Consider the following 21092-nt stretch of genomic DNA (forward strand, 5'->3'; position numbering starts at 1 on the left):
TTTATTGAAAAGCAGTCGCAAACATGGAGGTCTGCTGACGACAGCAGGCCTCCATGTTTGCGAGTGCCCATAGTCGGTATGGGGCCGCAATTTGCGACCCACCTCATTAATATTAATGAGGTGGGTCATTGCGACCCCATACCGACTCGCAGAAGGTGTCTGAGACACCTTTCTGCATGTGGTTTTGCGAGTTGCAATTTGCGAGTCTCTATGACTCGCAAATTGCAACTCGCAAAACCATACTTACCTACATCTGGCCCATAGTCTTGACATGCTCTCTATCACTGCCCTCCAGCCCGTTTGTAACACTGCGCATTTCCACATCATGTGGTCAAAGTCTGCCTCGCCCTCACCACATCTGGGACATATCTTAGGGGTTTCCCCATATATTCGGAACAGTCGGTGAGGGGTAAGATAAGTTCTATGCAGGTAGTTATATTGGATATATTGTAGCCGGGTGTTACGCGAGATCCTCCGGGGATAAGCCAGAGCTCTGTTCCAGTCTGCCTCTGACAGTGTATGTCCGATCATTTTCTCCCACTTCTCCCTGAGTGAGTGCAGGGGATCCAATGCATCTTCTGTCTGGGCTCGATATATTTTCGTAATTAAGTGGGATTCTTCTCCCGAGGTCAGCAGGAGGTGCAACACTCCGTGGGTCCCGGGCTCTGCATTAATCGTATCCCAGTGGCCTTTCAGAGTGTGCACAAGCCTCCTGTACATCAAGAATTGACCCTGAGGGACCCCCTTCCCTACCAATTCGCCGAAGCTCTGTAGTGTGCCTTCCCTGAAGAGCTCCCCCACCGTCAATACTCCCGCATCTCTCCATGGGCCCAATCCCCGGCCCCCAGCCCCGGTTCCCTTCGGTTCCACGAGCAATACCGAAATCGGTAGTGCCGGGGAGTAGGGTGGACCAGCTCCAGTCCTGCTCGCGCATCTTTTCCAGCACAACTTCGCGGTGTTAGTCATTAGGTTGTCTCCAATGGGGGACAGCTTCTTCTCTATCATACGTGTTATTATTCGATCTATGTCCATCAAACCGTGGGGGTTAATTAGGTCCAGCTGCCCCTTGCCCATCATCCAGCCAGCCACCCACTGCAGTTGGGATGCCAAGTAATATGCCTCAAAGTCAGGAGCCCCTAGTCCACCCGCTCGCATCGGTCTGCACATAGTAGTCAATGCTGTGCGTCTCCGGCCCTCATCCCATACTAATTCCCGGAGCAGGGTGTTCAGTTCACGGAACCATGCAGGGGGGACCCATAGCGGTAGGTTAGCAAAGAAGTAGAGGAGGCGGGGCAGCATCACCATCTTAGACAATGCCACTCTGGCCATTGTTGTTAGTTTCAGCGACCGCCAAAACCCAACTGAGGCGCGTAGGGATCGGAGCGCACCACCCAGGTTGCCGTCTCGAAGGTCGGTCAGCTCATGAAATATTTGGATCCCTAGATATTTGATAGTCCGCGGGGCCCAGTTCATATCTTTCGGACATGTTTCAGGGCGCACAATGTTTGGTAGTATGGGGAAGACAAATGTTTTGCCGCGGTTAAGATGAAGTCCCGACAATTCCCCGTAGCTCTCCAGGATCTTTAAAACCCACAGGAGGCCACTGGTTCCGTCTCTCAAATACACCAGAATATCGTCCGCGTATAGGGAAATAATATGCTCGCTTGGAACCCAGTTAATTCCTCTACCGACTCCTTCCTGTCGCATTTGGGCCGCTAGAGGTTCAATTGCCAGGGCAAACAGCAGCGGTGATAGAGGACATCCCTGTCTGGTTCCTCGATACACCGGATATGTGTCGGATATCGTTCTGCCCGTCTTCACCCTAGCCAATGGGGAGGAGTACAGTAGGTCCACCCACTTCACCCAGCTTTCACCTAGTCCCATCTTTAGCATCACAGCCCTAAGGTAGTCCCACCTGATCGAGTCGAAGGCCTTTTCGAAGTCCACCGCTAATAAAACCCCTGTCGGAGGCTTCTCTGTTGCTGGCATGTGTAAGATGGCAAAGACCCTCCTCAGGTTCAATGAAGTGCTGCGACCAGAGACAAAACCATTCTGGTCTGTGTGCACCAGTGTGGTCATTAGGGGGATCAGCCTGTTAGCCATGATCTTACTGAGGATCTTAAAGTCACTATTCAGCATTGATAATGGGCGGAAGTCGGTCACTGGTGCTTCCCTGTTTTTTGTTTTAGGTAGTTGTATCACCAAAGCCTCACGTGATGTGCCCGGTAGCTCTCCTCAGCGTAATGCCTCCGCATATACCTCAGCCAGCTGGGGTACTAACAATGTCCTATATTTTTTGTAAAAGTCCATTGGAAGGCCATCGGTACCGGGAGTCTTTCCAGGAGCCAGCTGCAATATAGCCTCACTTATCTCCTCCACTGTTACAGGTCACCCCAGGCTATCCCTCCCCACATGGTCCAAAGCTGGGAGAGCGATTCACTGTAGGGAGTCTCGGAAGGCCTCCACCCCCAGGTCGTGGGGTTTCCTATACAAGTGCATGTAGTATCCCTTAAAAGCTTCGTTGATTGGGCCTGGACTTCGCCTGCATATTCCCTTTTTGTCTTGTACACTTGTGATGGGCTATCCCCCTCCGCTTGGGCGTATCAGCCAAGCTAGAAGCCTTCCCGATCTACCCTCTTCTGATTGCACTGATGCCAGGTATTTTTGTGTGTTGTGGCACCTAAGTTGTGCCTCTATCTGGGAATGTTCTCTGCAGGCCCGCATATATTCCTCATTCTCCTGGGGTCCAACATCTTGTCTCACTTCCCATTCGTGTATTTTCTTCTCTAAAGAGGTAAATTCCCTTTCAAGTGTGCGTTTCACCCCCGCTGTTTGACCCAGGCAAAATCCTCTCGCTACCACCTTAAGCGTTTCCCATTCTGTGGCTCTGGATGTGGCAGATCCACTGTTAATTTTGATATGTTCTGTCAAGTGGCATCGAAGGGCCTCTCTATACGACTGATCCTCCAACGCAGTGGGGGACAGTCTCCACGATGGAATTGGGGGTCTGTCCTCTATAATACTCAGTGTGATCAGCAAGGGGTTATGGTCTGATAGTGTGCGGCCAAGATACTCTGAGTGGGTTACATAACGCGCAAGACCCGCAGTGCATGTCATTCTGTCAATTCTAGTGTGCAGCCGGTGGAGGCCTGAATAATAAAAATAGTCACTGTCTTTTGGGTGTTGTTCCCGCCATACATCCACTAGCCCCCAGGAGTCCAGCCATTCACAGAGTTTTTTGGCTATTCTAGTGGACCCTGCGCCCTGTAGTGGCGGGGTCGATCTATCCATGTTAATGTCCAATACTGCATTGAAGTCCCCTCCCACTATTAATTCTCCTGTGCTTTGGCGGGTGAGGTGGCTTGATAATTTGGTCAGGAAAGGGACTTGGTCCTGATTGGGAGCATAAATACAACTCATGACAACTGGGATACCGTGTAGTCTCCCTTCAAGCACCACAAATCTGCCCTCTTGATCTATGTCAGTTGAGTCTATTATCAGTGGGACCCCAGCTCTGACCCATATCAATGCTCCCCTCGCATATGCTGAATACTCTGTGGCAAACACCTGTCCCCTCCATCTGCGTCTCAGTTTCTCAACCTCTCCAGCTATTAAGTGGGTCTCTTGTAGCATTGCCACCTGCACCCCTCTTCTCTTCAAGTAGGAGAGGACTCTGTGTCTTTTGGTCGGAGTGCTCATCCCCCTGACATTCCATGTTAAAAGATTATAGTTTGCCATGTTAATAAGTTAATTTTATAATAGTGTCCCTGGCGCCCCCAGAGTACAACTCTATTCCTACCCATGTTCAAACCTTTAATGCTATTGTATATCATCACCCACTTAGCCAAGTTAACTAATAACTGTAAAACCCAACTCCCCCACCCCAGGGCGCCTACCAACCTGCAGGCAGCCCAGAAAATCACGCAACAGTGCAACTTATTTAAACATATAGCTACAGTTCTCGCCAGGCTAGCTTAGACCAGCGAGTTACTGGTTCGGGGGCGGTCAGGTCCGGAGGGGCCTCATATTCTTCTGTTGTACCGCTTCGCCAGGTCAACTCGTGCAATGTTTATCCAAGCTCATCAGCGGACCGCGGCGTTACCCTGGGAGCACGTGTCGAGCAGGTCGAGTCGCCAGCCGAAGACACCATTGTACCGTCTGAATCTTCTCCTGAGCCCTCTGGGGGGGAGGCTACACCACCAACTCGGGCCGCCGCCTCCAGAGCCGCCCTCTTATCTTTTTCCTTTTACGTTTGTGTTGGCGCCAGCTTCGGTCGGATCCCGGGTTTTCGCGCCCTTGGAGCTCGGTGAGCTCTGCCCGCAGTCTAGTTCTCACCACTGGGTCGCCCCACTTGGAGCCCTTGTTTCTCGAGCCATTCCCATGCTTCCTCCGGTGTTTGGAGGAAGGTGGTTTTCCCCTCCAGTATCACTCTCAGTCTGGCCGGATACAGCAATGAAGATTGAATCCCTTCGTCCCTAAGGGCCCTTTTGACTTCTAGAAATGAGGTTCGCTTGTTCTGAACATCCAAAGTGTAGTCCGGGTATAGCGTCACCTCCCCATTCGCTATCTTAAACGGCCCCATCTCTCTGGCCTTCTGTATGAGAGTGTCTCTGTCCTTGTAGTGCAGTAATTTGGCAATTACCACACGAGGAGGCCTACCGGGGGCGAGAGGCCTTGACGGCATTCGGTGCGCTCGCTCCAGCGTGTAAAAGGGCGTTAGGCATCCAGGTGCCACCGTTGTACTAAACCAATTCTCCAAGAAGTCCACCATGTTAGTTCCCTCGACTCCCTCTGGAAGGCCCACCACGCGCACGTTGTTCCTTCTGTTTCTGCCCTCCGCGTCCTCGGCCCTTCGTTCTAGTCGTGTTACTCTAGCAGCCAAGGAGGTCATCTCAGCTGCTAGATCCTTCTGTTTCGGTTCAACTATTGCCAATGTGGATTCCGTTTCCTTGACTCTGTCCACCAGTTTGTGGTGTTCTGCCCTTAGGAGGCCTACTTCAACTGATACTTGGCTGATTTTGTGTTGTAGCGTTGTCTTTGTGTCTTCAATCGCCCCCAGTATTCTGTCCAGGGTTTCCTGTACGTTGATTTGTGAGTTGGACTGTTCTTCCACTTCTTCGCATGCTGGAGGGGGCGCCATGTCCATGACCTTCTTCTTGTGACGGGCTCTAGGGGGCATCGGCCAAGCCGTGCGGGGGAGACCGCACCCCCAAGGTGTAGGCCCGAGTCTTTTCACAGGCCCTCTTTCCACTGTGATTTCGTGCTCTGGCAGGCGCAGACCCAGTCTCGGTCTCTGGATGGGCGTCAGAGAGGGCCTGTATGTCCACCCCTTCTGTACTTTGTTGGGCTCTGTTTTCGCCTACACTGGCAATCGCTCCCGGGCGGCTCTAGCCTCAGGGCCAGTTGTTCTCTCTCGCTGGGGCGGCGTCTTTTTTCTTTATTATTTTATTTTCTTTTTAGGTCCTGCCACTCTTCTATTACCTTCTTTTTTTTTTTTTTTTTTTCTTCCCACTGTCTTCTTTTTTCCCTTTTTTTTCGGCAGAATTCTTTCACATGTTTTTTTTTGGCTGTTTACTTGCCCCTGTGGGTAGTGTCTCGTTGGGGGGCCTCCTGCCGCTCAGTGTTGTCTCCGCGCTCCTGCGGGAGCGTCCCCTGAGCTTCGGTCACCCTCCCGGCAAGATGGCGGTTCCGAGCCCCCTCCTCCGGGGGCTTCCAGCCCGCGCTGCGTCACCTGAGACCGGGCGCGGCTCAGCTCCGGTTCCACTTCCTCTCAGAGGGGGTTCCCGGCACTCGGACCCCCGCACCAGGGCCCCATCAGGCGGGACCGCCTCTCCGGCCTGGGCCGGCCGCGCTCGCTCGTCCGCAGTACTCGGGCTCACCTGAGGCCGCGGCTCACCGCGGGAGGAAAGGCCGCAGGTCCGGAGCCAGCGAGCCGATCCCGCTCTCTCGCACGTCCCGGATCCAAAGCGGGGAACCCAACCGCTTCCAGGTTCCGTCCGCGGATCAGCAGCAGTCTTTAGGCGTTGGCCCGCCCGGAGATGGCACACTTACATGTGTAAGTTAAAGCTGCCCCTCCGGAGCGAGAAGATTAAGCGTGCGCCATCTTCCGCAGTTGGCCACGCCCCCCCAACCACTGTAATTAGATGGGAATAGCGACCTCAATTGTTAAAATGGATTTATACATATGTACGGAAAGGGCCAATGGCCAGTCCAAAGTTTTTAAAGGCCACAGGGCAAAGTCCAAGGCCCAGCTTGACTCCCGACATCCTAGGCACTCCACTGGGCAGGGGTATCATGGAGATGGCAGTCACCTCAGGCGGTGGGAGGGTGGAGAGTGGGTGGATTTCTTGGGAGAGGGTTCATTGGGCTTGGGTTTGGGAGGGACGGGTCTTTGCCCTTCTGTATAGGGGCAGAGGAGTGGCCTTTGGACAGGGACTGGAGTGCCACTTTTGTTCCCATTAGTGGCAGGAGAACTCTTAGGGAGAGGAGCAGGAGTGGAACGAGAGCCGGAGGGGCTGGGGGGACTTTCCTCTTATGGGCAGGACGGAGGGTGGGGTAGGGAAGAGGTCAATGCAGGAAGGGAAAAGCTTCTTGGGACCAATGGGGTGGGGTGTTGGAGGAGGAATGGAAGTGGAGGTAGAGGGAGTGGCTATAGGAGAGGGAGGTGTGCTGGACTTGGGTGCAGGTGCATGGACAGTGTGCGTGTGTGAGGTGGATAGCTGTTGGGTGTCTGAGTGGGAGAGTTTATGTGTCTTTAGAAGGGGCAGACAGGGTGGAGGAGGACAAACAGGACATGTGGGTGTATGTTGTGGTGGTGTCTGCAAGTGAGGTGGGTGTTCTGCATGAGGTGGTGATGGTGGTGGTGGTGACTGCGCATGTGGTGTGTGTGCTGCATGTCTGCGTGTCTGCTGTTGTGGTGATTGGGGGCAAGGCTATACAGGTGGCAGGATCTGGAACTGATGATGCAGTGCATGCAGGTGTGAGTGCTGGTGTGACTGTGAGGGAGGAGAAGAAGGGTGAGACAGTGAAGGCAGTGGCTGTTGTTGTGTGTGCATCTGGTTGTTGACTGTGTATGTGCTTGTGGAGTGAAGTGTGGTGCCTGGGTGTGTCTGTGCGAGTCCTGTCTGTTGTTCTGCGTGCATGTTTGTCAGATTGTGTGCGTGGGATGGGTTGGGGAGAGGGCTTTGGGACTGGGAACTGGTAGTTGGAGGGTGACGGAGCCTGATATGATCTCTGTAGGGCCGTCAAGCCACCATTAATGCCCTCAGGAAGGCATTGCATTGCTGCATCTGGGATACCAGCACCTGGACGGCATTCACTATGGTTGACTGCCCTACAGAGATAGATCTCAGGAGGTCAATAGCTTCCTCACTGAGGGCAGTAAGGGTGATTGGGGCAGGTCCTGAGGTGCCTGGGGCGAAGGAGATGCCCACCCTCCTGGGTGAGGGGGCACAGGCAACTAGAAGGGGGTTACTGCGAGGGTGGTGCTGGTACGTGGGGTGGCGGGAGATCTTGTAGCTGGGGTGGCCCCAGTTGGGTCTGCCACCACCAGGGAGCCTCCATCGGAGGAGTTGCTCCAGTTTCTCCTGTGGTGCTTCCCTCGCCCTCCAACCCACTAATCTCCTTGGCATTGATGGACTCTGCCTCCTGGGTCCTGTGGCCTGCAGCTCCCTCATTCACTGGTACCCCTGCTCCTTCCGCGAATGATGCTAATGCACACATGGACAGGATGACAAAAGGAGAGACGGTTGGGGAGAAAGAAAGGGAGCACAGGGTCAATCACAGAACCAACAGCACAGATGTCATACACGTCACAATCGCTTCTGGGACTAAAATTGGGCATTATGGGCAACAGTGACAAACCATTGCCTAGGTACAACAGCAGGAAGGAAACCAAACACTACCATCTGCACACCTATTGGGACCAACTAAGCCCTGTCTGCCATGGTATGCTAGATACCTAGCATAACCAAAAATGCACACCACCCTACATAGCCAAGCAGGACCACACAGGAATGGCTAAACTGGTATATTGGGGCATCCACTGACTAGAACATTGCACCCAAACACCACGGCAGGCAACATATACAAAACTACCACACAGTGTGTACTCACCCTCTTGTGACCGCTGTGCTGCCCTCGAGCGCCCATCCAACTCAGGGTTGGCCACCGCCAAGATGCGGGCCAATAGGGGGGGTCAGGCTCCGACAGGCACCCCTCCCTTGTTGTGAGGCCGTCATCAGCTGGACCTCCATGGTCTTCCTGCATGCTCTTCCTCCCATTGTTTCCTGCAGTGGGTGCTCCGCCTGCTATGGACCCCCAGCCTGCACGTCCTTGGCGATGACACACCACAACCCCTTCTTCTGATGGGCACCGACCTGCAGAGGAAACACAGACAGAAGGACATTATGAACCATACAATCCAGCCTGTCACACAAATGGCTTACATACTGCATTTGCCTCTCATCAAGCACACACATGACCCATTCCTCTGCATTCAGAGTGCCTGCAGCCATACCCCACCAAATGACACACTGCTAGCACACACATACATGTACATGCAGCCATGTTGCATGCAACAAACCCATGATGTACTCACGTCTTGGTCTGGAGGCTCATACAACTGCCCATACAGGGTTAGGACCCCATCCACGAGCCTCTTCAACTCCTCTGACATGAAGGCTGGGGCCCTTTTCCCTGTAGCATGGGCCATGGCAGGTTCCAGACACAGGTCACAGCATCACATGCAGCGGAGCTGTCGTTGAGTGGAAAGTCAGGAATCATGTGAAGTAGTAGAAAGAAAATAGCGGTCACGTCCACGGTGGTGAACACCGTCTCCGCCGGCGTTGATCTTCATTGGTTTCTGTACTCCATAGAGCCCCATATTAGCCAATGAGGAATAGCACGGCATTGCAGACCGCTTTCCGCCATGATTCCTAACGCCGGCGGAGTAAGGTCACTTCCATCTGTCCCTGCATACAGGACAGGCGGTTGCCATTTCCTACTGCTAGTACTCATGTCTTGAAATTATATGTGCGCCATTCGACTGTACACACCTAGACAATTCTAGTGTCCTATGTACATACATGCTCTGTGTTCTGTGGTGTTGTGTGTCCATAGGTCCTGTTGACACACCAATTTCACTTTTGGCACACTTAGATACCAACCACCATGGAGGAACATGAGGAGGAGGCAAGCACCTGTGTACAGACCCCTTGTGGACTTGGCTACACTGGAGGACCGGCACATCATTCTCACCTATCATCTGGAAAGGGCCACAATCACAGAGCTGTGTGCACAATTGGAGCCTGATCTGATACCCACTATCTGTAGCACCACAGCAATTCCTCCTCTTGTGCAGGTACTGTCAGTGCCCCATTTCCTGGCAACTGGTTCTTTCCAGGTGACTGGGGGCTTGGCTGCAGGAATGTCACAGCCAATGTTCTTGATTGTGCTTGGAAGGGTTTTGGCTGCCTTGCTCAAACACAAGAACAGCTATATCTCATTCCCCTAAGTTAATGATTTGGCCACTGTGAACGCTGGATTCTACGCATTGGGACACATACCACATGTGATTGGGGCCATTGATGGGATCCATATTGCCTTAGTTCCAAATAGGGCCAATGAACAGGTGCTCAGGAATAGGAAGAGTTTCCACTCACTCAATGTCCAGAAGTTGTGCCTTGCTGACCAGTACATCTCCCAAGTCACTGCCACGTATCTGTGCATGATACCTATTTCTTGAGGAATAGCAGCATCCCACAGATGATGGCATGACTACAGAGGCACAGAGTGTGGCTTATAGGTGAGCTTGAGTCCCCACCCAATGGTTGTCAGTGTATGCATACTGGAGTCATGCCCCATGCCACTGTGCATGGCTAATGTGCATCCCTCACTTCTTCCAGGTGACTCTGGCTACCCAAGCCTCTCCTGGCTGTTGAGCCCCTGTTAGGTATCCGAGAACAGGGGCTGAAAATTGGTACAATGATGCACATGGGCATACTAGGAGGATTGTGGAATGCACATTCGGTCTCCTGGAAGCCAGGTTCAGGTGCCTCCATTTAACAGGTGGATCCCTATGCTACTCCCCTAAGAAGGTCTGCCAGATTGTGATGGTCTGCAGCATGCTGCACAATTTGTCCCTCGGATGCCATGTGCCCTATCTGCAGGAGGAGGGGGGTGACAATGCACCTGTGGCAGCAGTAGACACTGAAGACAGTGAGGAGGAGGAAGAGGAGGAGGATGTGGACAACAGGACACATATCATTCAGCAGTACTTCCAATGACACTCAGGTAAGACTGTTGAGCTATACATGTCTCAATTTTAGTACAATGCTGTGTGGCTGTTGTGTTGTGCCAGTCACTACCTTTGCATCACAATTGACTGCTACCTATGCCTTCCCTTATTGCAGATGTTGGTGTGGTTACAACAGTGTAGTAATGTGATATCTACAGACTGCTGACACACATTTGTTGGATGGATTCACACATTACAAGACATTTGCACAGGATTAAGCAGTTCAATACAGTTCAATACATTGCACATTTCTTTCTGATAAAGCACTATTACTCAAGTAGTATTCAAGGGTGTTTATTTGAATTAACAAAAAAACAATGGAAAGTGCAATGGCGTGGGTTGATGCTTGGGGGAGAAGTCCAGTGTAGTGCCTCAGCCTGTTTGTAGCACAGGTCCAGTGTCCATGGGGCCTTAGGAAGAGGAGCAATGGCAGTCCAAAGTGAACAAGGTGAATCAGTGGAACACAAGGGGGACATTCTGGAGGTGCTCATTTCCTGGTGGTGTTCTTGGTCTTAGCAACTGTCTATGGTGCCTGTCTGGGTCACAGGGAAAGTTTGCGGGTAGTTCACCTTCTGTAGGGGGAGGGGTGCTGGTGGCCTGTGGGTCTTGTGACAGGGCCTCCTGTCCACTAACTGCAGCAGATGTGGAGGGCTGGTCAGTACACTGGCTAGTGAAAGGGGCCCGCTGGTGTGTTGTGTACTCACACATGATATTCACCATCTCACGCAGCACCAATACACTGGAGGCCATGGTGGTATTCATGGCCTGCAATTGTTGCATGACCTCCTGGTGGTTTTCCCCCTGCAGCTGCTGGTTCTCCTGCATAATGTTGATCACCTGATCCATTCTGTCCTGGGATTGTTGGTATGCCCCCAGGACACTTGTGAGTACCTCCTGGACAGTCTGCTTCCTGGGCCTGGCCTCCCCCTGACAGAGGTTTGGGGGCATTGGCTGGCTGCTGTAGGTGTTTGAGTCTGAGGGGGGGGCTCCCTGTGGTGGACTGGCTGTGGGATGTTGTAGCCAACTGACCAGTGGTCCCAGATGGCCCAGGGAGTTCATCAAGATCAAGACCTCCAGAGTTGTTGTCAAATCTGAGGGCATCTTTGGTGGGAGACTGGGTTGCTGTGGCACTTCCTTGCTGCTGACATTGGCTGGGACACCTGTGGGGATGTAAGTGATTTTTTAGGGTAATTGTCACATATTCCGCATTTCTACCTTTCCCAGTGATATTGGCGTTGTCCTCCCACCTTTGGTAGTTTATGGTGATGGATTGTGGGATTGGTAGATCTACATGCTGTCCCTGCATTGCTGGTGAGTGTGCATACAGAGCTAGGACGGATGTGTTTGCAGTGGGCATGGCATGCAGGGGTAGACATTTAGGTGTGGTAATTGGGGTGGTGCACTGTGTTGGATGGAGTGGGGTGAATGGAATCAGGATGAGGATGTGAGATGGCATGCAGGTATGGGTGGTGAAAGATTGGCAATGGTGACTCACCAGTGTCCAGTCCTCTGGCTACTCCAGTGAGGCCCTCAGGATGCAGTATTGCCAAAACTTGTTCCTCCCATGCTGTCAACTGTGGGAGAAGAGGTGGGCGTCCACCGCCAGCCCTCCTGATGGTAAGCTGTGCCTTGCTGCAATGATACATACCTTCCTCTATAGGTCGTTCCACCTCTTACGAATATCATCCCTTGTACATGGGTATTGTCACACATCGCTCACACTGTCCATGATCCTCTGCCATAGCTCCATCTTCCTGGCAATAGAGATCTGATTTACCTGTGCTCCAAACAGCTGCGGCTCTACCCTATTTCCTCCACCATCACCCGCAACTCCTCATCAGTGAAACGGGGGTGCCATTGTGTGTATATGGGTGTTGTGTGGTGTGTGTGTTATGCAGAGTGTTGAGTGATGAGGTGGAATGTGTGGTGTGTGGTACGTGACAGATGAATGGGTAGTTGTGCAGCGTGTCTGCAGTTATCTCTGGGATTGGCCTGGCAAAGTGTTGCGGTCTTCTTGTGCTTGCAAAGGATTGTGGGTGATGTAGAGGGGTGTTTTATAGTGCTTTTGGTGGGTGTGTGTGGTGTGTGTATATGTGTCAAGTATGGGTTGTTTGGCCTGCCCATTGTTGGTTTGTTTTGGCTTTGGGTGGCCATTTCAGCCGTGGTGGTGTGCACCGCCAATGGTTTACCGCTGCTGAATGTCCGCTGTAGTGATTCGTAGGTCATTCCTTGGAGGACGTTGTTTTGCTGGCGTAATGGTATGGGTGCTAGTTCCGTCAATTTTTTGCGCTCATTGAGTCTGGCGGATATGTGGTTGTGGCTGGTTTCTGTTGATTTTGTGTGTGTGTGTCATAATCTGGTGGGTGGATGTTGCCTCCATGGTGATAGGTTATCAGACGTCACCACGGCAGTATTTCAAAAATACCACCAATGTCATAATGAGGGCCTTAGTTTTTTGAAAATTCATATTTTAACTTTTGTATGTTGGAGTTTTGTCATTCTGGTCTTGCTTGATTTATATAAATATTACCTATTTTCTAAACTGGTGTGGTGTCCAGTTTTTTTTCACTGTATTACTGTGTGTACAGGTACAAATACTTTACATATTGATTCTGAGTTAAGCCTACCTGCTTGTGCCAAGCTACCAAGAGGGTGTTAACCAGGTGTGTTTCTCCTTTGCCCTGACTACGGTGAGGGTCCTTGATTGGACAGGGAGTAACCTGACTGCCAACAAAAGACCCCATTTCTGGCAAGTGATGCAGGCCCTTCCCATCTCAACAACACCAACTGCACATGACCTTCACCCAGGAGACTGGGTGTGGGTTGAGATCCACACCGGATGCCATTGCCTGCAGCCTCAGTGGAAGGAACCAATCCAGGTCCTCCTGATGGCTGCCATAGCTGTCACGCATGAGGGGTTGACCTCCTGGATGCACAGATCTCACAACAAAAAGGCACCATCTCCAAGGATTGGGAGAGCCACCAGTCTCACCACCCACCCCTCTTGCCAAAGGATACCGTTATATTTTTTGTTCCAAAGTATCTCCTGAGTCATGTCACATGCTGGTAACATTTGGCGAGGCATTAAAGATACAGTAAATTGATTGGACAAACTCATTAGGTCACATTGGCCTACAGGAAAAATGGTCATGTGTCTTTGCTGCATCTGCAAACCTGTCCCTGCACTGATCATAACAACATTGGTAAAAAAAATTGCCGAATACTTCTCAGTCCCCTTCACAGAGGAACAAGCACCAATACCAAATGCTGCACAGACTTTGAACTCCTCATATCAATTGAATAATGTGAGAAAGGTTACAAATGGAGATGAACGCAATTATGGAAAACGATATGGAAATAATTTGAGGGGAACAAGTATGTTGAAATGCTAAAGATGTATGTAACAATTATGAATGTATTGGGAATTTGTGTCTGCACACACCTGCCAACAGAGTCTGAGGACTGAACAACTTATGATGCTGTATCAGTACTGCGGTATGTGGGGTGTGTTGTGGTGAGGGAGATGCTGGTAACACAATACAACATAATATAAGAGTAAGGACAGCATGTGCTATCCCAGGCAAACAGTTGGAAGACTCACATCACAGAGAGATGATCAGGAGGCATGTGCCTTTATTAGACACACTGAGAAAGAATTGTCCCTATTAGCCCATTTCAAGACGACACCAAGGCAGGGACTAGGGAAACACTATGATCCCGAAGCATGGCATCTCCCAGGAGAAAAGAATGCTCATAATATGGGGATACCAAGACTGAGAATAGAACAACAGATAGTGGCCCCTTTATGCATTAAAAATGCCAGGGATTCGACTGTTCCACGTACACTGAAGAAATTAATGGAAGGGGGCATTGAGGAGGAACTTTGCAGATCAAGAATGAGGCTACAGGCACCACTGTTGATGAAAAATATAAATGTATATAGGCAATAGCAATCGTACCTACTATGTTAATTTACTGAGGGTCAGAGGAGGGGAGATGTACCCATCCCCAGAGTTTGTGTGATATAATGGTCTGTTCTTTGTGTGTGGAACTTCAGCCTATTTCTACTTGTCCATGGGATGGGATGGAAGCTGCTACATGTGCTTTGTGCTGCCACAAATGTCTCATGTAACACATATGTCACACCTACCTACACTGATGAAGGCAGGAAGGGGGTAGGAGAAGACATTAACAAAGTGGGTGGACAACATGATAACAGGAATGACCGTATTGATGCCACCAATGGGAGTAGCACACAACTATCACCAACTAAATACCCTAGAACAGTGGTTCCCAACCTTTTGACTTCTGTGGACCCCCACTTTATCATTATTGCAACCCGGGGACCCCCACTGAATCCTTATTGGAATTTGGTTACCCCCACTGAGACGTTATTGTAAGCTGTGGACCTAATCTGTTAATATTATTTAATTTTCTAAGCAGTCGTGGACCTCCTGAGTAGGCTTTGCGGACCCCCAGGGGTCCCCAGACCACAGGTCGGGAACCACTGCTCTAGAAAGACTGATTGAGAACATGGTAGACTCCACTGCAGCAGCGCTGGGAAACATCAAAGAAGAGTTAACAGCTTTGTGGGCAATGGTTATCCAAAATAGAATTGCCCTAGATATCATCCTGGCAAAAGGAGGAGGAGTCTGCCAGGTCATATATCGGAAATGCTCTTCTTACATCCCTGATATTAGTCATAACATCAAGTATGCAATTGGAAATATAAGGGAGGTGTAACAACAGGCACATGACATGCAATGAGTATATGTATGGGCCTCTGTAATGTCCTGGTTTACCTCACATGTAGCCCCTTAACCATGTCTCAGGCCTGCCATTGCAAGGCCTGTGTGTGCAGTTTCACAGCCACTTCGACTTGGCATTTAAAAGTAAGTGTCAAGCCCTAAACTCCCCTTTTTCTGTAAATAAGTCACCCCTAAGGCAGGCCCTAGGTAACCCATAGGGCAGGGTGTTATGTAATTAAAAGGCAGGACATGTACATCTTTCGTTTATATGTCCTGGTAGTGGAAAACTCCTAAATTGGTTTTCCACTTCTGTGAGGCCTGCTCCTTTCGAAGGCTAACATTAGGGCTAATCTCATATACTGTTTGAGTGGTAGATTCTGATCAGAAAGAGGTAAATAGGTCACATTTAGTATGGAAAGAATGGTAATAGACAATCCTGCTTATTGTTGAAGTTGGATTTTATATTACCATTTTAGAAATGCCACTTTTAAAAGTGAGCCTTTGTCTGCACTAAAAATCCATCTGTGCCTTACAGCCTGTCTCCAATCAACATCTGTGCTGGGCTGGTGAAAGCTTCTTTGTGCATTTCACTCAGACAACCACAAACATGGGGCACTCAGTCACACCTGCACTCATCTGCATACTGAGTGGGTCTTCCTGGGCTGGAAGGGTGGAGGGCCTGACACTTACACGCAAAGGCTAGTGGTCTGCATTCACGCAATGGACTGCCTAACTCCCTAATGTGACCCTGGCAGACAGACCTGTCCTTAAAGGGGACCTTGTGCACTTCACAACCACTCTTGGAATTCTTCCTCACCTCAAAGGCACTTTTGGGTATATAAACTGGGTTTCAACTGCAATTGGCAAGGTAAAACATGAAAGCAGAGGAGAGGAGAGCAGAAAGACAGGCTGAGGGAGCAGCCAAACAAGCAGAGAGAGAAGCTAAACGGGCTGAGGCTGAAAGGGTCTTGGCTGAAAAGAAACCACTTCTGGCTCATGAACTGAGTCTCAAAGAGCTGGACCTCAAGTCTAGGCAATCTGAGTCCAGCAGTGATGGTGGCAGCATACACCCAGGATCTGCTGGAGACAAAAACGTTCACATTCCCAGACATGTGGTGCCAAGTTATGTGGTGGGAGATGACATTGACAAATGGTTGAATGCCTATGATTTTGCACCAAGTGCTTATGGGGTTCCTGAAGAGCAGTGGTGAGTGGGGTTGTAGAAACATGTACCAATAATTAGGAGAGACACACTTCTCACATTAGAAAAGAAGGACCGGAATACATACCCGCTCATGAAAGCCATTTTACTTGCCAAGTTTGGACCTACCCTTGAAAAGTATTGCCAGAAATTCAGGGACAGTACCAAAATCCACACAAACTTGGGTAGACTATTTTGATGTATCTAGCAAGGCACTGAATGGATGGGTGCAGGGCACTAAAGTAGATGATTATAAGGGGTTGGATGATTTGATCCTGAGAGAGCATATGCTCAGTATTTGCTTTATAGAGTTTCACCTGCACTTGATTGCCAGTAAGCTGACTAATCCCAGGAAGCTTGCTGAGGAGGCAGACCTCTGGGCTAGCACCAGAGTGTCCAAAAAGGTACCTGGGAGTGACCCCAAGAAGGGTGGTTCAGTTTCCCCCCAACAGAGTAAGGGGGAGGATAAAGATGACCCAGACAAGACCCAGAATAAGGAAGGAGGAAAGGGTTCCAATGACCCATCTGAGAAACAGGGTGGTGGTTCTGGGGGCGGTGGCCCAGGGCACCCCATTTCTAACCCTGCTGCTTTGACTGCTCCCAGGTAGGACACAAGCAGGGGGACTCTGTCTGTCCAAAAAAAACATCCACTGGTGGGACCTCTACAGAGATGACTCACCTCTGTCCCCTGTTCAGCCTCAGTTTGCAGACCCTGGGTTGATTGACCAGTGTCAGGACACCACCCCTGAACTGGTGGGAGGTGGAGTGGAGAAGGGGTACAAGACCCCTGGGGCTACTGTCCCCCATTCTAAGATGCCTCAGAGGTCAGGGAAATCTCGGGAGCCCATAGGGAACTCCCTGCCAGCCCCCAGACTGGAGGAGAAACTTACCCAATGGCCCCACCCAAGGCATTCACTTAATAAGGGATGGCCTGGGGCTTGGCTCTTGACACTGACAGCTGTCAGTGGCCTCTGTTGGTTACTTTCCTTATGGACAGAGTTTTCCATGGGTTGGGGACAGAAGTCAAACCCAATAGCTAAATGGGCCATATCACTTTGTTGGCCATGGTGGTACTGTCTGCCTACTTGGATGCATCTGTGAGCAAATTAAGGTTAGGAGCTTCACAGATGGGGTCCCCGATGAGGAGAAGGGTTCCCCATGGATCCGACAGTGGCCCCAGAGGGTACAGACAGAAAAGCCCAGCTGAGTTCAGAAAGACATAGAACTGGCAAGTGCCCCTGCAGTAGTGGGTCATTCTGCATGTTATATCACCTTAAGCAGGGAAGTCCATCAAAGTATTGATAAGCCTACCCTGGTTTTAGGCTGGAAGGGGGATATGTTGGAAATGGCCTCTCTGCAGGGTCACCCCCAAACTTTTTGCCTTCTCCCTCTTCTTTTTCTGACCTCAGTTTTTTCGGGCTTTAGGACTCCAGTCACTTTACCACTGGTAACCAGTGCTAAAGTGCATGTGCTCGCTCCCTAAAACATGTCAACATTGACTCATACCCAATTGGCATATTTAATTTAATTGTAAGTCCCTAGTTACGTGTACTACATGTGCCCAGGGACTGTAAATTAAATGCTACTAGTGGGCCTTTAGCACTGATTGTGCCATCGACATAAGTAGCCCCTTAACCTTGTCTCATGCCTACCATTGCAAGGCCTGTGTGTGCAGTTTCACTACCACTTCAACTTGGCATTTAAAAGTACTTGCCAAGCCCTAAACTCCCCTTTTTCTACATATATGTCACCCCTAAGGTAGGCCCTAGGTAACCCATAGGGCAGGGTGCTATGTAGTTAAAAGGCAGGACATATACATGTGTGGTTTATATGTTCTGGTAGTGGAAAACTCCTAACTTGTTTTCCACTACTGAGAGGCCTGCTCCTTTCATAGGCTAACATTAGGGCTACCCTCATGTACTGTTTGAGTGGTACATTCTGATCAGAAAGGGGTGACTAGGTCATATTTAGTATGGCCAGCATGGTAATAGAAAATCTTGCTTATTGGTGAGCAGCCCAACCTGCCTTGCGGGTGGACATTTGATGCACAGCCTACCGGATCGACGCACAGCCGAACCGGAATGACGCAGCCTGACTTCCCAAGTGAAGAATCAACACATCGATTGACTGCTCAGTGCCAAGCTACCAGAGGGTGGGCACAGGATAATTTGGATTGTGTGTGACTTACCCTGACTAGGATTTTGGTCTCTATTTGGACATTTGAATACCTCTGCCAACTAGAGACCCCATTTCTAACAGTATCCTATCTACTTGAGGCATTACTAATTGGTGTAGTTTTACTGATAACCCTGTGTGTTCTGGCACAGGTACTACCAGCCTGAGTGTCTTCCATTACCACAAATAGTTTTTCCTGGATTCCTCTGCCTCCACCCACACACCAGAGGTGAGTACCATATACCAGAGACCCCTCCTCACAGGAGCAGAGGCATTGGTGCCAGAGGTAATGGATGAGGAAGAATAGTAGGTAAGGAGACTATGGATGTCTAGTATCAGAACAGGGGCCATCATTGATTATCAGTGGAGGGGATGTGGAAACTGGCTTAAGAACTCATTTTGTATTTCCACCAGCCTGTCCCCAGTGTGTGATACTCAATGATGACCAGGCTTGCAAAACATATGTAAAAGGTTAGAGGACCTTTATTAACTAATGTACTCTGCTGAAACAGCTTGTAATGCAAGGCTTGCTCAAAAACACATCACGTGATATGCAGGTGCCTCAATTTCCCAGCAACAGACAGTTAGATCTATAACTATATATAGCTTTAATTTTAGGCTCGCATTTGATTGACCAAAAGTGATGGAGAAACTGAGTTTGTGAACTATGGGAAGTACCAGCCAGACATGTTGACATCACACCATATGCAGGTATCCAGCACCTCATTAGGGAATACTGGTCAGGGGTGTTTGCCCTGTTCTTTCAGAGCAGTGGAGCCCAAGTGACCCAAAGACCTAAATTGGCCCTGTTGTGATGCATGATGGGCATAGGCAGCGAACATCATCACTTTGTGGCCATTGCACTTGTATATTACTGGCAAAACACCAAGGGCTATATCTATGACCTTGCTTACATCGCTCTTGCACAACGCAACATGGTCCAAGAGCGATGCAAACCTTAAGACAGATTTTGTGTAGATTTGAATGTCTTCAAATATCTGGAGAAACGCAACTCAAAGCAAATCGCTATATTGCATTACTGTGACAAAGGAGGCTTTTTATGGGCATTGTGTGGGTGGTCCCACGCAATGCCCATAGTTTTTGATGCACTTCCAGATTTACCAATCCTAGTAAAAGTGGGAATTTGTCAAAAAAGATATGCCTCCCAGGAGAGGCATAACAAGGATAAATATCTTTATTTCTCAGCACACATAGAAAGAGGAAAAAGCCTTTCAGTATTGTATTTGTGCAGGAAGGTGCGCCTTCCTACACAAAAACAATCCTGCCTACAACACAGACACCCTTGCACCATGGTGCAAGGATGTCTGCATTGGTTTTAGAAAGCCAAAATGCTGCCAGCATGGGTGAAAAGTAAAGGAATGCGTTGTACTGGATAATTACAGCACATTCCTGTCCTTTCCGTGTGATGCAATGTAGTGCAGCAAGGTGACTCGCTGTGCTGCTCTGCACCACAAAAGACATAAATATGCCCCCAAATACCTTGTGTGTGGGCAAAGTTAAGATCCTCAAGGTCAGGGGATGACTTAATGCAATGGTGTATTGTAATGCCCAAACAGAACTCTACTATGCTATGATTCCAGTAGCCAGCAGGTCAACACTCTTTTGTACTCCTCTGCAAAACTTATCGACTGAATTCAACTGCGGAGGGAGATTGACTCTGGTGGACGTATGATACCAGTTTGGAACAGCTGCTTATGCATGGATGTACTCTATATAGGGGGAATTGTACAATGTACGTTGTATGGCATAACTAGGTTTGTATTTCGGACTGGCTGAGTTGCGGTCAGCTGCTCACCTCTATACTGAATGGTGTGTGTATGGACTTCAACTTGCTTTTTGTGTTTTGATTTTTGATTGTCCGAGTTTCATGATTGGCCTTTCCTGTTATTGCCTTTCTTCTATTGGAAACCACTAATTAATTTAAAAAAAGTGTATCAAAGTGTATTGTTCATCAATAGGAAAAGTAAAAACATGTTAATGAGCTACTTCCAGAAAGTCTCATCTCAGGGGTTGTAAGTCATAACACTGAGGAGAGACATTTTGTGATTGTGGCTTGAACATCTTTCAGTGCTTTTCTCAGAGTAGTAATCGGCACAGCTTACAAGCTCACCCGTGATGGCCCATCCTTGATGCCAGCATTATCCATTGAATCCTACCCTATTTTGAAAAAAATCATTGTAAATTCAGAACCTTATCAGCAAAATGTTGCACTGCTCCACATTGCAATTCATTTCCTTTCCTTACATGTCTTTTTAAAGAAGGAGGTTATGAAAACATGGGGGTTGTGCGGCCATGACAGGTTGAACACTGGGCCTAACTAGAAGACGGATCCTGTTGCCAACCCCTTCTTCACACAGCCAAAGATCATGTGCAGAAGGGTGGCCACTGGTGGGAGGTGCACAGGGCTTGACTGAGGCTTAGTCCTCTGACCAGCACCCTGCTGTCAACGGCCAAAGACTGTGCACAGCAGGTTCTGTACAGCAGGAGTTGGGTGCAGGGCCTGACCAGAAACGAAGCCCTGGAGGCATCCACATAATCATTCAATTTCAAGTCAGTATTAAGCATGCATTGTATGTTTAACCAATAACTCAATTTTGTGCATGTCAGTGACCATTGAGAGTGCTGTAAAATTTCTCTTCTTTATATATTG

Source organism: Pleurodeles waltl, chromosome 4_2 (genome assembly GCF_031143425.1).
Source record: "Pleurodeles waltl isolate 20211129_DDA chromosome 4_2, aPleWal1.hap1.20221129, whole genome shotgun sequence".
NCBI classification, from domain to species: domain Eukaryota; kingdom Metazoa; phylum Chordata; class Amphibia; order Caudata; family Salamandridae; genus Pleurodeles; species Pleurodeles waltl.